Genomic DNA, 13,874 nt, shown 5'->3' with positions numbered 1-13,874 from the left:
CAACTATATAGTCACTATTTTGGAGCTTTGGATCTGAGGTATGTACAGTATTGGGAATTCTGCAACATGTTCAGATGCAACGTGAAAAGAACCTAATAGAAATAAAACGTTATATACATCACTAGTTGTTTAGATATGTTGCTGCCGTAATGGTCATACTGTCATATGTGACAGTTGCTATATCTTATTCCCCACATTGAAAACTATCGCCTATTCAAAGGATAACTTGTTGATTGGTTAGGATCTGATAGCAGTATTGCTATTCATATTTCATATTGACATGTTTAGCATTACAGAGTGCAACTTTTTTGTTTATTGTATATGGACACCACTGCTCACTGTATGCACCTGTTTTGTCATTTGTATATTAGCTCTCTGACTGAGCACTCCGCCCACCAGCATGTAGTGGATTTTAATTGCAACAGGGTCCTACCTACCCATCAAATCAGGCTTTGAAGAGAGGTATTCACATCTACCCAGAAATTCAGACTTCCGTCTTAGAGAGGTATTCACACTAGACAAGTAGGATCCAGCAGATCTGAGACCACCTTTTCGTTGGATGCTGGGCATGCATGAATTGGCCAAATTATGTGCTAATCATCTCAGCTTTTTCCTAGTATCCAGAAGCAGTATTTCTATTCATATTTCATTTATTTCATATTGACATGCTTTAGCACTACAGAGGGCATCTTTATTTGTTTATTTATCATAGGATCTGATTGCTGGCTTACCATTCACAGTGCAATTATTCAATTTTTACAGAGAATTTTGAAGCCCCGTTCTGTGATCTACTGGCGTCCAAGTGGTCGATTAATTCGATCAGCAAGTCTTAACCTATCCTGTGATAGTGTGCCGCTAGTCACTACTCACAGACAAGCTGTGAAGCTGGGTTGTCAAGAGGCATGAGGTCAAAAGCAATGATAGTACATCACAGACAGAGCGGTAAGACAAAGGCATAGTCAGGTCACAGACTGTTGTCAGAATTCAAAAAAGGTACCGGATCACAACAAAAGGGCTAAGCAAATAGATGGTCAAAGGCAAAACCAATGTCGAGCAGTAAAGATTTCAATACAAGTCTAGGAACACAGAGCAAATACACACCTCTTGAGCTAAGCTACAATTGGCAGTAAGCTAAGGTAGAGAGCCAGCTAAATAGCCATGTAACCGTGAGATACATGGCACAGCATCAACACATCCTGGCCCTGATTGGATGGCAAAACTGTAACTCAAGACACTGACAGCTCAGTATGCCCTTGCCCTAGATTGGGCTGGAGAACAGCCATTCACCGCGTCCAGACACACTGATTGGCAGAATCCTCGCACGACATGAATCTTTCACTGTCACCACTTCTGAAACAGACACATCCTGCTTCTTGCTCAAACCAATACACAGCAATCTACATGAGGAGTAAGGACTAGGCCAAGTGCACACAAATCAGAGGGGAGCATTGTCTCTTAAAGTCACAGCATAATTCAATTCTTGGCAGGGGATGACCTCCTACAGAGCTGCTCAACAGGCTAAGAAGTTTTCAATTAATCCATAAGATGATAGAAATAAACTGCCGCACTCACCCAGCATCTTTCAAACAGTTCTTTATTCATGTACTGGATAGAAAAAAACAGAAACAGTAGCAATCACCGGTTTCATGCTAATTAGCGCTTCATCTAGGCTTAAACTTTAAGCCTAGATGAAGCTCTAGGTAATGTGAAACTGCCACTGCTACATTTTCTGTATTTTCTGTCCAGCACATTAATAATGGACCATTTCAGAGTTATTGAGTGAGTGTCACAGTTTATTTTTATCATTGCAAGCGATATCTGATGACATGAGTATCTGGACTTAAAATGCTACCATAATGCCATTGTAGACAGCTTCTTTACCATGTAACATAAAAAAATGTTTTGACATGCCAGTTTAAAATAAAAATGAACCATCTGACACTCAGTTACCCTCTTGGGACCAACACAACCGCCTCTGTTCAAATCCAATAAAGCGGTGAAGTATTTCACATAACAGTATGACCAGAATAATCTAGTTAGACCCTTCAAGATAACATTTGCTTTCTTAAGTGTCTGATCTAAGCAACCTACACAGAGAAAAAAAAACTAGCCAGTAATATAAGAGATTTCTCTGGGGAAAACGCTCATTAGGTTTAATTTCCTATAGCTTAGCAGATAACAGTCATTATGGCGAATGATTAATTTTGCTGTGATCTGGTGTAGGTGGCGTGTTCCGGAAAAGATATTGATCACTCAGGAACATATCGACATGGAGTGAATCTTCGTTGATCAGGGGTCTTGTAGCGATAGAGATATATAGTAGCAGCTCCTAATTTGTTATATTGCTTAAAGATACTGGAGCAAGCCAATGACCCAGGTGCAACCTAAATTGCCGCCTTAATGTGTTTCCATCCTAGGAATATATTAGCACAGTTTATGTCACCATTAATTCTCCTTATGATTCAGCACACCATATTGATTTAAATGCATCTGTCATTTTTAACCGGCATACCCTGAGTACTGACTTACCTCTCCCCCCCACTCCCGACTCTGCACAGATGTAGTGCCGTATTAAATATCATATTAGGAATTTCAGATGATGGATGAGGGACAGAAAGCAGTGAATTATTTACATGTTTTCCTATGTTTTAGTGAGGTCTTCGAACACCGCCGCTGTCTGTCATCACGTTTTATAAATAATACAAACACGTAAAAATGCAAAAAAGTGGGAGAGATGACAAAATATTATTGGTGTCAAACAGAATGACATAAGAGGGATAAATACTCAGAGCAGTGAAAAATTGTGCAGACGGTGCGCATAACTCATATAATCAGGATCAATAATAGACCGCCGTTTTGTATCATTAGAACACAATTCAGATTATTACTCACATTTTGTTCACATCCACTTACTAGAGCCATATGTAAGCTATGGTTTACATATTTACTATAAATAATAAGATATATATTTACATAGAAGCAGCGCTAATTATGTTAAAACTCATTTAATCTGACATTTGAAAAGTCCAGATTTTCTTATATTTCTCCACTTATTTCAAGTATAGGAGAATAAGCAAGTATTTTTTTTACTGATCTAAAGAATTGAGCAAAGAGGATCAATTTCAATACTAATCTAGATAAAAAAGTGTAATTTTTAGAAATAGCATTTTATTTTTAATCATCATTAATCATTAATCGGAGAGAGAAACAGAACCCTGCTGATCATAAGAACTTACACTCTACAGAAGAGAGAGGACCCCACTGACCATAAGAGCTTACACTCTACAGGAGAGAGAGGACCCCACTAACCATAAGAGCCCATACTCTACAGGAGAGAGAGGACCTCACTGAGCATATGAACTTTCACTCTACAGAAGAGAGAGGACCTCACTGACTATAATAGGCTTACACTCTACAGGAAAATGAGAGAAAGAACCCTGCTGATCATAAGAGCTTACACTCTATAGGACAGATAGAAAAGATTCTGCTTACTATAAAAGCTTATACTCTACAGAAGAATGATTACACCACTGACCATTAGAGCTTACATTCTACAGGAGAGAAAGAACGCCGCTGATCATAAGAGCTTACACTCTACAGGAAATATAGGACCCCACTGATCATAAGAGCTTACACTCCACAGGATAGAGAGAGGACCCTGCTGACCATAAGAGCTTACATTCTACAGGAGAGAGAGGACCCTGCTCACATAAGAGCTTTTACTCCTCAGGAGAGAGAGAGAACCCGCTGACCAGAAGAGCTTACACTCTACAGAAGAGAGATTACACCACAGACCATAACAGCTTACATTCTACAGGAGAGAGAGAAAACCCAACTGGCAATAAGAGCTTACTGTAATATCTCTGTCGGCATCACTGCATGGCTTCCCATCTCCCCTCTTACTCATCACTCCAGGCCATGCTGTGAGTTCTGTCCTCGGCCGGCTCCATGCTCGGGGCTTCATGTCCTTGCTTGCTGCATACTTCCTGGCTATATGCTTAGGGCAGAGGCCTCGGCACTTCCTGTTTCTTATAGAGACTGTGTGCACCTTCCTAAGTGTCTCCAGCCAATTCCTGAGAGGCATCAGGTACTTAAGGCATCTCCACCCCTAGGGGGATGCCTGAGCAACAATCTCTCTTAGTCAGTGCCTTGCTGCTGAGTTGCCAGGTCCTGTCTTGCTGTATCTCTCATTTCCGCCTCCCAGGGGACTGAGTACCCTGGTCTGTACCTGTATCAAGTGTCTCTCATTTCTGCCTCCCAGGGGGCTGCATACCCTGGTCTGAATCCTTGTTCCTGCACCTTATCCTGTACCTACCCTGTCTGAACTAGGTCCTATACCTTTGTCTGTTTGTATCCCTGTCTGTAGCCTTCCCTATCCCGCTGTGTGTTTCCTTGTGTTCACTCCCTCTGCTCTTTGCTCTGGATTCTGCGGCTCAACTCTTTGCTCTGCATTCTGCGGCTCTGCTCTTTGCTCCGCAACCTGTGGCTCTGCTCTTTGCTCCACATCCTGTGGCTCTGCTCTTTGCTCTGCATCCTGCGGCTCTGCTCTTAGCTCCGCAACCTGTGGTTCAGCTCTACTGCGCACCTTGTGATTCAGCTCTGCTGTGCACCTTGTGGATCTGCTCTGCTGCGCACCTTGCGGTTCTGCTCTGCTGCTCACCTTGCGGTTCTGCTCTGCTCCGCATCCTGGAGTTCTGCTCTGCTCTGCATCCTGTGGTTCTGCTCTACTCCGCATCCTGCGGTTCTGCTCTGCATCCTGCGGTTCTGCTCTGCTCTGTACCCTGCGGTTCTGTTCTGCTCCGCTTCCTGTGGTTCTGCTCTGCTCCCACCCAGCTCCCTGCAGTTCCTGTCCCTTTAGTCTGTACTGGCTCCTACCGGTTCCTGTCCCTCTAGTCTGAACTTGTTCCTACCTGCTCCCTTTTCCCACTCGTACCTGCCTATGTTCCTGCCCTACCTGAACCAGTTCCAGTCTTGCTAGCCATGCCCGCCTGCCTGCCAAGAGTGCCAGCCGTGCCCGCCTGCCAAGAGTGCCAGCCATGCCCACCTGCCAAGAGTGCCAGCCATGCCGCTTGACTGCCAAGAGAGCCAGCCATGCCTGCCTGTCTGTCAAGAGTGTCAGCCGTGGCCTCCAGAGCACCAGTCATGCCTGTCTTTACTTGCCCGCACCTGCTATTAGTGTTCAGTCCCTCAGTGGGATCAGCTGCCACAGCCAGACACCACCCTTGAGTGGTACCTGGCAGCTGCCTGCCCCACAAGCCTGACCTTACCATCAGAGGCTCCAGTGAACACCAAGGTAGCTGGTAAGTCACACCCCTTCCAGGGTAGTCTGGCACAGTGGGGCCACAATCCTCGCTCACGCCACCCAGTCAGGGCACGAGCATAACACTTACACTCTACAGGAGAGAGAGAATTTAACTGACCATCAGAGCTTACCCTGTACAGCAGAAGGAGGACCCAGCTGACCATAAGACTTACACTCTACAGGAGAAAGAGGACCCCACTGATCATAAGAACTTACACTCTACAGGAGAGAGAATTCTGCTTACTATAAGAGCTTACACTCTACAGCAGAGAGGACCTCACTGACCATAAGCGCTTAAACTCTATAGAAGAGAGATTACACCACTGACCATAAGAGCTTACATTCTATGAGAGAAAGAGGACCCCACTGACAATAAGAGCTTACACTCTACCGGAGAGAGAGAACTTCGCTAACCATAAGAGTTTACACTCTACAGGAGAACCCCACTGACTGTAAGAGCTTACACTCTACAGAAGAGAGAGGATCCCATTGACCATAAGAGCTTATACTCCACCGAAGAGCGAGTACATCACTTACCATTAGAGCTTACACTCCACAGGAGAGAGAGAGAAAGAGATAGAATAGTGCTTACTATAAGAGCTTACACTCTACAGGAGAGAGTGAAAGAGAATCTCGCTGACCATAAACATTTACACTCTACAGGAGAGAGAGGACCCCGCTGATTATAAGAGCTTACTCTCAACAGGAGAGGGAGAAGATCCTGCTGGCCATAAGAGCTTACACTCTGCAGGAGAAAGAGGACCCCAATGACCATAACATCTTACACTCTACAGGAGTGACAGAGAGAGACCCTGCTGACCATAAGAGCTTACACTCTACAGGTGTAACGCACGTGGTTGTGGAACCACTGTGCCATGGTCTGGGGAGAGCCCGGAGGAGTGTAACTAAGTGACCCCCTGGTTATTCACTACAGCCCCTGATAGTATGGCTAGACTGGGTGGATGGCTGGTGTTACTCCAGGACAAACCCTGGAGCCTGGCAGCTTACCCCCAAAGGGGCAGGGAAGCAGGATCGGCCAGGAACTGGTTAACAGGTGGACGTGTGGCTGGTAGACAGAAGAGAATCTGGATCAGGACTGCACTGCTGGTAAACAGGACAGGTACTGGATCTGAAATTGACAAGACAAGTTCAGGAACACAGGATAGACTCTGGTACAAGATCACAGTTGCAGGTTCAGACTGGACTGGTGAGGGTAGTGGTATATGTGCGAACAAGACAGATCAGGTTCTGGACTTGATAAAGGCAGGACAGGCTCAGGATGAGGTGCGCAAAGGACAGACAGGATCAAATTCAGACAGGGCAGGCAGGACGACAGGATCAGGCTCATGGAGTACAGGTGCAACTTACATCTAGGAAGAAGCAGAAAACACACTGATTACTAAAGTTGCTGTGGCACCTCCAAATAGGGGATGAAGCCTTAAATATCAGACATCTCCCAGCTATTGGCTGGTGGCGTTTTCAGAAGCAAGCGCGCTGCTCCTTTAAGAGGCAGGGAGCGTGTGAACCAAAAGCAGGGCCGTATTTAGAGTTTATGCTGCCCTAGGCACTTTTAGTGCTGCCTCCCCCATTGGTGAGCATGACACTATCGGCAGTGACTTTTGGCAAAAATTGCTGATGTGAAAGTAGCCTTTTGCAGCAGATCCGGCAGTGTTTCCGCATCTGCTGCGTAACGGATCACTTACGGTAACACTGCGTTTGGCCTTATTCATTCCCTATGGGATTTGCGGACATTTGCGGCACTTGCTGTGATCCGGCAAATGCAGTACCATACCTTACCTCCCAACTTTTGAAGGAGGTGTAACAGGGATAAAGTTTGTGGCGCGCGAAGCGGCAGATTTTAGGCCACGCCTCTGACTACACCCATTTCACAACTAGTCACACCCATATCCATGTCCCAACCACACCCATTTAGCACTGCTGATCACACTGTTTCATAAACAATAATTATAAACAAAAAATATGGCCACATGGTGCTCCATACTGTATAATGGCCACACATGATGCTCCATACTGTATAATGGCCACACGTGATGCTCCATACTGTATAACAGCCATACATGATGCTCCATACTGTATATTGGCCCCACATGATGCTCAATACTGTATAATGGCCCCACATGATGCTCAATACTGTATAATGGCCCCACATGATGCTCCATACTGTATAATAGCCACACATGATGCTCCATACTGTATTGTTAGGGCTAGCGGAATGCACCAAATAATTAGAGAAAAGGAATAAGGTGCGTTCGCAGCCCGGGGTCCACCGTGCAGAGATGGAACCTGCTGCTAAGCAATGACGAACTATATGGTGGTACAATGAGGATACACACACGGGATAGCTTCACCCTGTGTGAAAGAAGCGAACCCTGTTGTGTCACAGGACCGCAGTACCACACGTAACAGAAATAATAATAAAGTAGCACAAGAGTGCATGCAGTGCTACTCTGGCGGATGCCACTAACCACCCAGACTTGGGTTAGGAAAGTGCGGAGATAGCGCACGGCGCAGCACTGGCGGTCACGGTAGTAAACGCTGTTTGTGTACTAGTGTTGGTAACAAGTTGGGCGCTAGATTACAAGCATCCTCCTTACGCGAGCATTCAAACACAAGGGAGGGGATGTTTAAAGAGCGACTTTCACTCACAACACACACACGTAAACAAGAGTATACTAGCGCATGGCCATGCCGCCATGCGAACCTTTTAAAGCTGCAGCAAGTTCAGGACCTTCCTTGAGGATTAATGAGAACTGCTACTGTAACTGAGCAACTTCAGGACCTTCCTAGAGGACCAATAGGAGCTGCTGCAGTACCTGAGCATGTGACCCCAGACCTCCACTGAGAGGTCTTCCTTTGGGCATGCTCAGAAGGGAAAAAGTTGGACTTAGTCCCAGTAAGTAATTAAAAATATAGAAAAATATTTAGAATTGAGAGTCCTCAGTGGTTGATACCTTTTAATGGCTAACTGAAAAGATGGTAACAAATATAAAGGTATTTACTGAGCACAGTCAGATGCCAGGAGGAAAGCCAGTCCATCATCCTGAGTCTTTGGAGAAAACACAGGATGAAACTAAAAATTCTAACAGATTAACTGGGCCCCTTCCCTACACTGTATCCTGAGCAGCTGCATTGGCTGGTATGTTTGATCAAGGTAACCAGTGCGAAGGCAAGATGGGCGACCTAACCTAACTAGAACTAGTAGCCAAAGACATCTGTGTTAAACCACTGAAGATTGGAGGCCGTGGCATGTCTTACAGGGGATTGAAATCACTGCAGACCACAAACGTTCATCCACCATAATCTTAGGAGTCCATGCTTAACTTTCTTTAGTTCATCTCAGGACAGAAGTCTGCAGCTGGTGTCATTAGTAATTGTGCTTCTGGTGCTATTACCAGATACAAATTATCTTATGCCAACCTGATTCCTAACCGCCCTTCTGGAAAGAAATCTGACAGCACTGGGTTATTGCAGTTCACATACACAGCTGGTCATATGGCAGACGGTGATGCAGCCGATTATTGCCCGTTCATGTAATCTGCCATGTAAGATAGTCACTTGTTTTTGGCAGCCATATATCATTCAGGGGACAGACTACGGCCTTTAGATTTCAAGAAAAGTCAGGAAAGTCATGGCCATTGTTTGGAATGTAAGGTGACATCTGTCATTACTCATCTTGAATCGGTCAGGTGCCTTACAGCGGAACAAAGGCTTAAAGCACGGCTTCTGTTTTGCACACAATTCATTCTGAACATCAGTTTACGGTATATAAATTCGTAACAGGTAGATTTGAAGGAGCTGCATGTCTATAGAAAAGAAATGTCGTATATAATAGTTGCAATGACCAATGAAATGAATGGACAGTGATTGAGAACAGAGCTGTTCCTAAAGTAAAGTTTGGTCCTACATAGCTTGAGCCCTTAAGGACCAAGGGTATTTCTGTTATTGCGTTTCCATTTTTTGTTCCCCTTCTTCCCAGAGCCATAACTTTGTTATTTTTCCATTGATATGGCCGTGTGACGGCTTATTTTTTTGTGGGACGAGTTGTACTTTTGAACGGCACCATTGATTTTACCATATCGTGAACTAAAAAAATGGGAAAAAAATTCAAAGTGCAGTGAAATTCCCAAAAAAGTTGCAATTCCACAAATTTTGGGGGATTTTTTTTACCATGTTCACTAACTGCTAAATTTGACCTTCCATTATGATTTTCCAGGACACTACGAGTTTGTAGATACCAAACATGAAGTTCTTTTTTATTTAAGTGGTTAAAAAAAAATCCAAAGTTTGTAAAAAAAAAGTCACCATTTTCTGAGACCTGTAGCATCTCCAGCGGATCTGGGGCCGGTTTAGGTCTTGTTTTGTGCGTGCCGATCTGACGTTTTTATTGATACCATTTTGATGTAGATACGATCTTTTGATCGCCTGTTATTTCATTTTATTGTAATGTTGCGGCGACCATAAAAAACTAATTTTGGCGTTTTGATTTTTTTCTCGCTATGCTGTTTACCGATCGGATTAATTCTTTTTATATATTGATATATCCATCAATATCCATATTGATGATTCCACCCGCAGCTGTTAGTGGCACATGTCAGGTGATCAGATCAGCTATCGTGTCAGCCGGAAAAGGTGCTGGCTCCAGCGATGAGACTGCACCACGCAATGGGAGGCATCTATGGGAATCTGTCAGTAGGAACAACCCTCCTAAGCCATCTCTATGGACTTGAAGGTCATAGGAAGCTGAATGAAATTATATTTTAATATCCACGATCCAATGTCCTATTCCAGAAAAGTCCACGTATTTCCTAATATGTAAATTAGCTGTTTAGATCTATGGATTGGTCATTCATCTCCTTGAGAATCTACGTCCAGAGTTTATTTTAAATAAAAGGGGGCATTATTTGTGTGAAACATGTAGATCAGAAAAGCAGACTGTCAGTTATTACATGTCTCACACTGGTAACCCCAACTTTCATTTACAATAAGCTTTAAAGGCAGATTCTCCAGGAGATCTGTGTCCCACCCATAGATCTTAACAGCTCATTTACATATTAAGAAATACGAGGATTTATTTGGAGTAAGATATAGGATTGTAGATATCAAGGAATCATTTTATTCAACTTTCAATTACCGTACTTTATTGCCCATGTAGACAGCTTAGAGGGTTGATCTTTAAAAGAGCCTTATCGTTGACTTCCCTAGGCTAGGTTAACACGTGTTGTGGGCTCTGTTTATGATGGAAGTTCCAATGATCTGTTAGATCCCTCACACTGATGTCTGCCAGCCCTTATTGGTTTATTCTGATGCCTGTCTAGCTCCCGTATGGTGGCATCACTATTTTGATGACAAAAGCTGTAAACCCCTCTTCTTTGGAAACCCTGGCTTAAAATGTTGTGGAACATCAATCTGTGATGATTTATTTGTTTTCTTAAATTATTTTCTTTGTGGCGTATGATGTCCAGGCAATTGTCAGGACTTTGTTGTACCTCTATATAGATAGACTTAAAGGTGTTGCCTGGCCTTAGGCTACAAGTCTGCAGTCACTCTGTTTGTCTGCACAGGATGTGAGGATTCACAAGTCTGCAGTCACATAGGCTACAAGTCTGCAGTCACTCTAACGCCACACAACAACTTTAAGGCAGTATATGATGTTAAAGGGGTTGTCCGATGACACTTTTTCTCTTCAAGATGTAGATATAAGTTAGGTAGGGGTCTGAAATCTAAAACCCCAACAATTGCCCAAATCCACTGCTAAAGTGCAGAATGGGCATTTGCTGTCCTTCTCTTTTGAAGGGAGGCATTAGAATAGTAATACTAAACGCTCATTTGTTTATTTCCAAAAACCTCATAACTGTTTTTTTACTCCCACATAGGCAACTATGGAGTGGTTAGGAGCCTTTAGAGGTGCCATATAGAATTATTTGCAGAAGCCCTATAAAAGCACTTTAAGAAACCATTTCCCCTTTAGGTTTTCATAACATTGCAGTATTTGAGTGAATCGTTGAGCTGCAATACCAGGCACCATTCATGGGCCAGGGTGGCGCTGTTGCTAAAAGAAAACAGCCATGTAATTTTAGTGCTACACAACTCCTTTTAGATTATTTAAGATTAATTGCTTAGCCAGTAAACCTGACTTAGAAGCAGAATGTGCACAAACATAAAGGTCACTGAGTTAGTTACAAGTTGACAATGCAAACGTCCTCATAAATTTATTTCCTCGCAAGTTCAAGCTATGAAACCTTTTAAAAAGTGCGAAGACAACAACATCAAAATATGAAAACTTTAGAGGTAATTCTATAAACCTGGCGGGGTTTATCTTTCCAGACCATCAACTTTAATGAAACAATTAGCAGCTTTTCATGTAATAGTGAAAGTAAGGTTCAATGAGAATTATGCTGAAAAGCTCATTTTTGTGCGTCAGAGAACAATTAACGGAACATATTCCTGTGGACGGGAGGTGCCGGAGGTGCGAGGTGCTGAGTTACCTGCAATAAACGAAATTAGACACAAGCACTAGAGAGATGGTGATTATTATGCAACCGCAGTTATACTCTGCTATATCATTCATTATTAGGGATGAGCGAAACTGTGAAAGTTAGGGTTCGGAGAGTTCAGCCGAACTTCAGTCCAAAGTTCAGTTCGGGTACCTGAACTTGACCCTGGACCCACACCCTCTATAACTCAATGGGGACCCGAACTTTGGTGCTGATAAAAAATGGTCAAAGTCAGGGCTAGGGGGCTGCAAAAAATGCAAAATGGGGATAAGAGCAGGACATTTGCCCTGCAAACATATGTGGGTAGGAAAATGACTTAAATTGACATAGAATAAAAAAAATAAAAAATAATCTTGAAGGAGGCCAAGGTCCAAGTTGAGGAGTGGAGGAATGTCTTGCGTGTGTATTTTACTGTTCTTGTTAATAAATAAATAAATGAAAAAAACAACGTGGGCCCCCCCTATTTTTAATAACCAGCCAAGGGAAAGCAGACAGCTGGGAGCTGGTCTTATTATGCTGAGAAGGGACCAATATCCATGGACCTTCCCAACCTATTAATATCTGCCCACAGTTGTCTGCTTTGCTTTCGCTGATTATTAAAATGTTGGGACCTCCCAAAAAATGACATAGGGTCCTCGCTATTTTTAATCATTTTTATAACCAGCGATGACATCACCGCTAATCATTTCAGCTCTCTCAATGCCCTTCTGAGAAGCAGCGCCTGAGAACTGAGGTAACCTTAATGACGTCACCCCAATTCACAGTGGCAGGGTCTCATGGAGTACAGCATGACAACCGTCAGTGGCTGCTGATCCAGCGTATGGAACTTTGTTCTCTGAACAGACCTCCATACACTGGATGATGAAGACAGAGATCATCTTGTGGATTATTTTTTATGGTAGTGAATGGGGGAAAGAGAGTGCTTATCTATCTATCTATCTATCTATCTATCTCTATATGTAAATACATATAATAATATTAAAAACATTAATAGCAAGGAAACGTAAGTAAGCAATAATTACTTAAAGGGAACCTGTCACCAGGTTTGACCGATATGAGGTAAGAGCACCACTTTTCAGGCCTGATATACAACATTCTATAATGCTCTAAATATGCTCCCAACCTGACCTGCAAGACAAGAAAAAGACTTTTTATTATACTCACCTGGGGGGCGGTGTAGCTAGTCTTGGTCAGGCACCTCCCTTCTTCTTACGATGTCGTCCATGGGACATGTGATAGATATTGGTGTATCCATCCATGGAGGATTGCAGTAAGTCAAATTTCCTGCAGTTCGAGGTTTCATGTGAATTGGAACAATTAGAGATTCGATTCACAAGTAGAAAAAAAAGAAATAAAACTTGCACAACACCACTTCCCACATTGATGAAGCATCAGAGAGTGGGTTAATGTAGGTTTTCAAGGCCGAGCAGACTTCCCCATAATGCCCAGCAGCTATGACATGTTTTATATATAGCTGATTATCATACCTTTTATAGTGGTGTCTAGTGGACTACTGGGGCATCAGAGATCAGCAATTCCCCATTGAGCACAGTCGGATGTAGGACTGTACGACACAGCTGGATTCCACCTCCAGATTCATCTGTTAAGATGGATCATATTGAAACAATGGCCCGATTCATCATTGCCTTTGTCCTGTTTTTTTGACTAGTTCTGTCTGGTTTGCACCTTTTATTTGCTGCACCCAGTTCATTGTTCAATTTGAAGTCTATTTTATATGTGCTCACTTGTTTATTTTTTTTCTTTTCCACTTTGGGACTGAGTTTAGTAATTTCAGATGTTTTCGCCTGATTCATCAATTACAACTTTTTAAAAAGTCATAAAAAATGTGGCTCAATTTCACTCCAGTCTCTCCTTTGGTTTATTTTTGAGTACACCAAAATTTTGGCTCAATTTTTTTAACTAAAAGTTGCAAAAGCAGTTCAAGACAGGTAGAAAGCCCATTTTTGACATTGCTGCAAATTCATGAATCGCTTTCACAATTTTTATGAATTTGGCACCCAAAACGGCAACTGATACCTCAAGACAAAAAAGGAAAG

The 13,874-nt window shown here is 43.0% G+C and overlaps 1 long non-coding RNA gene across 2 annotated transcripts in view; it reads right to left on the bottom strand.

Annotated features, from left to right (window-relative positions):
- LOC143768871 (uncharacterized) overlaps nucleotides 1–13,538 on the bottom strand; it is a 32,440-nt gene extending 18,902 nt beyond the window's left edge. The window contains exons 1-3 of one of the 2 annotated variants that reach the window (XR_013214090.1): nucleotides 13,305–13,538; nucleotides 12,982–13,101; nucleotides 732–839 (exon numbers count right to left, since the gene is read on the bottom strand). This is a non-coding gene — a long non-coding RNA (uncharacterized LOC143768871). Of the gene's footprint in view, nucleotides 1–731; nucleotides 840–11,623; nucleotides 11,809–12,981; nucleotides 13,102–13,304 lie in introns of those variants that run through there. The other variant, XR_013214091.1, reaches the window with a different exon arrangement.
- Nucleotides 13,539–13,874: the final 336 nt, after the last annotated feature.

This window comes from Ranitomeya variabilis, chromosome 4 (genome assembly GCF_051348905.1).
Source record: "Ranitomeya variabilis isolate aRanVar5 chromosome 4, aRanVar5.hap1, whole genome shotgun sequence".
NCBI lineage: Eukaryota > Metazoa > Chordata > Amphibia > Anura > Dendrobatidae > Ranitomeya > Ranitomeya variabilis.
Note: the sequence above shows the minus strand (reverse complement) of the source record. Positions and strands in the feature narration are given on the sequence as shown.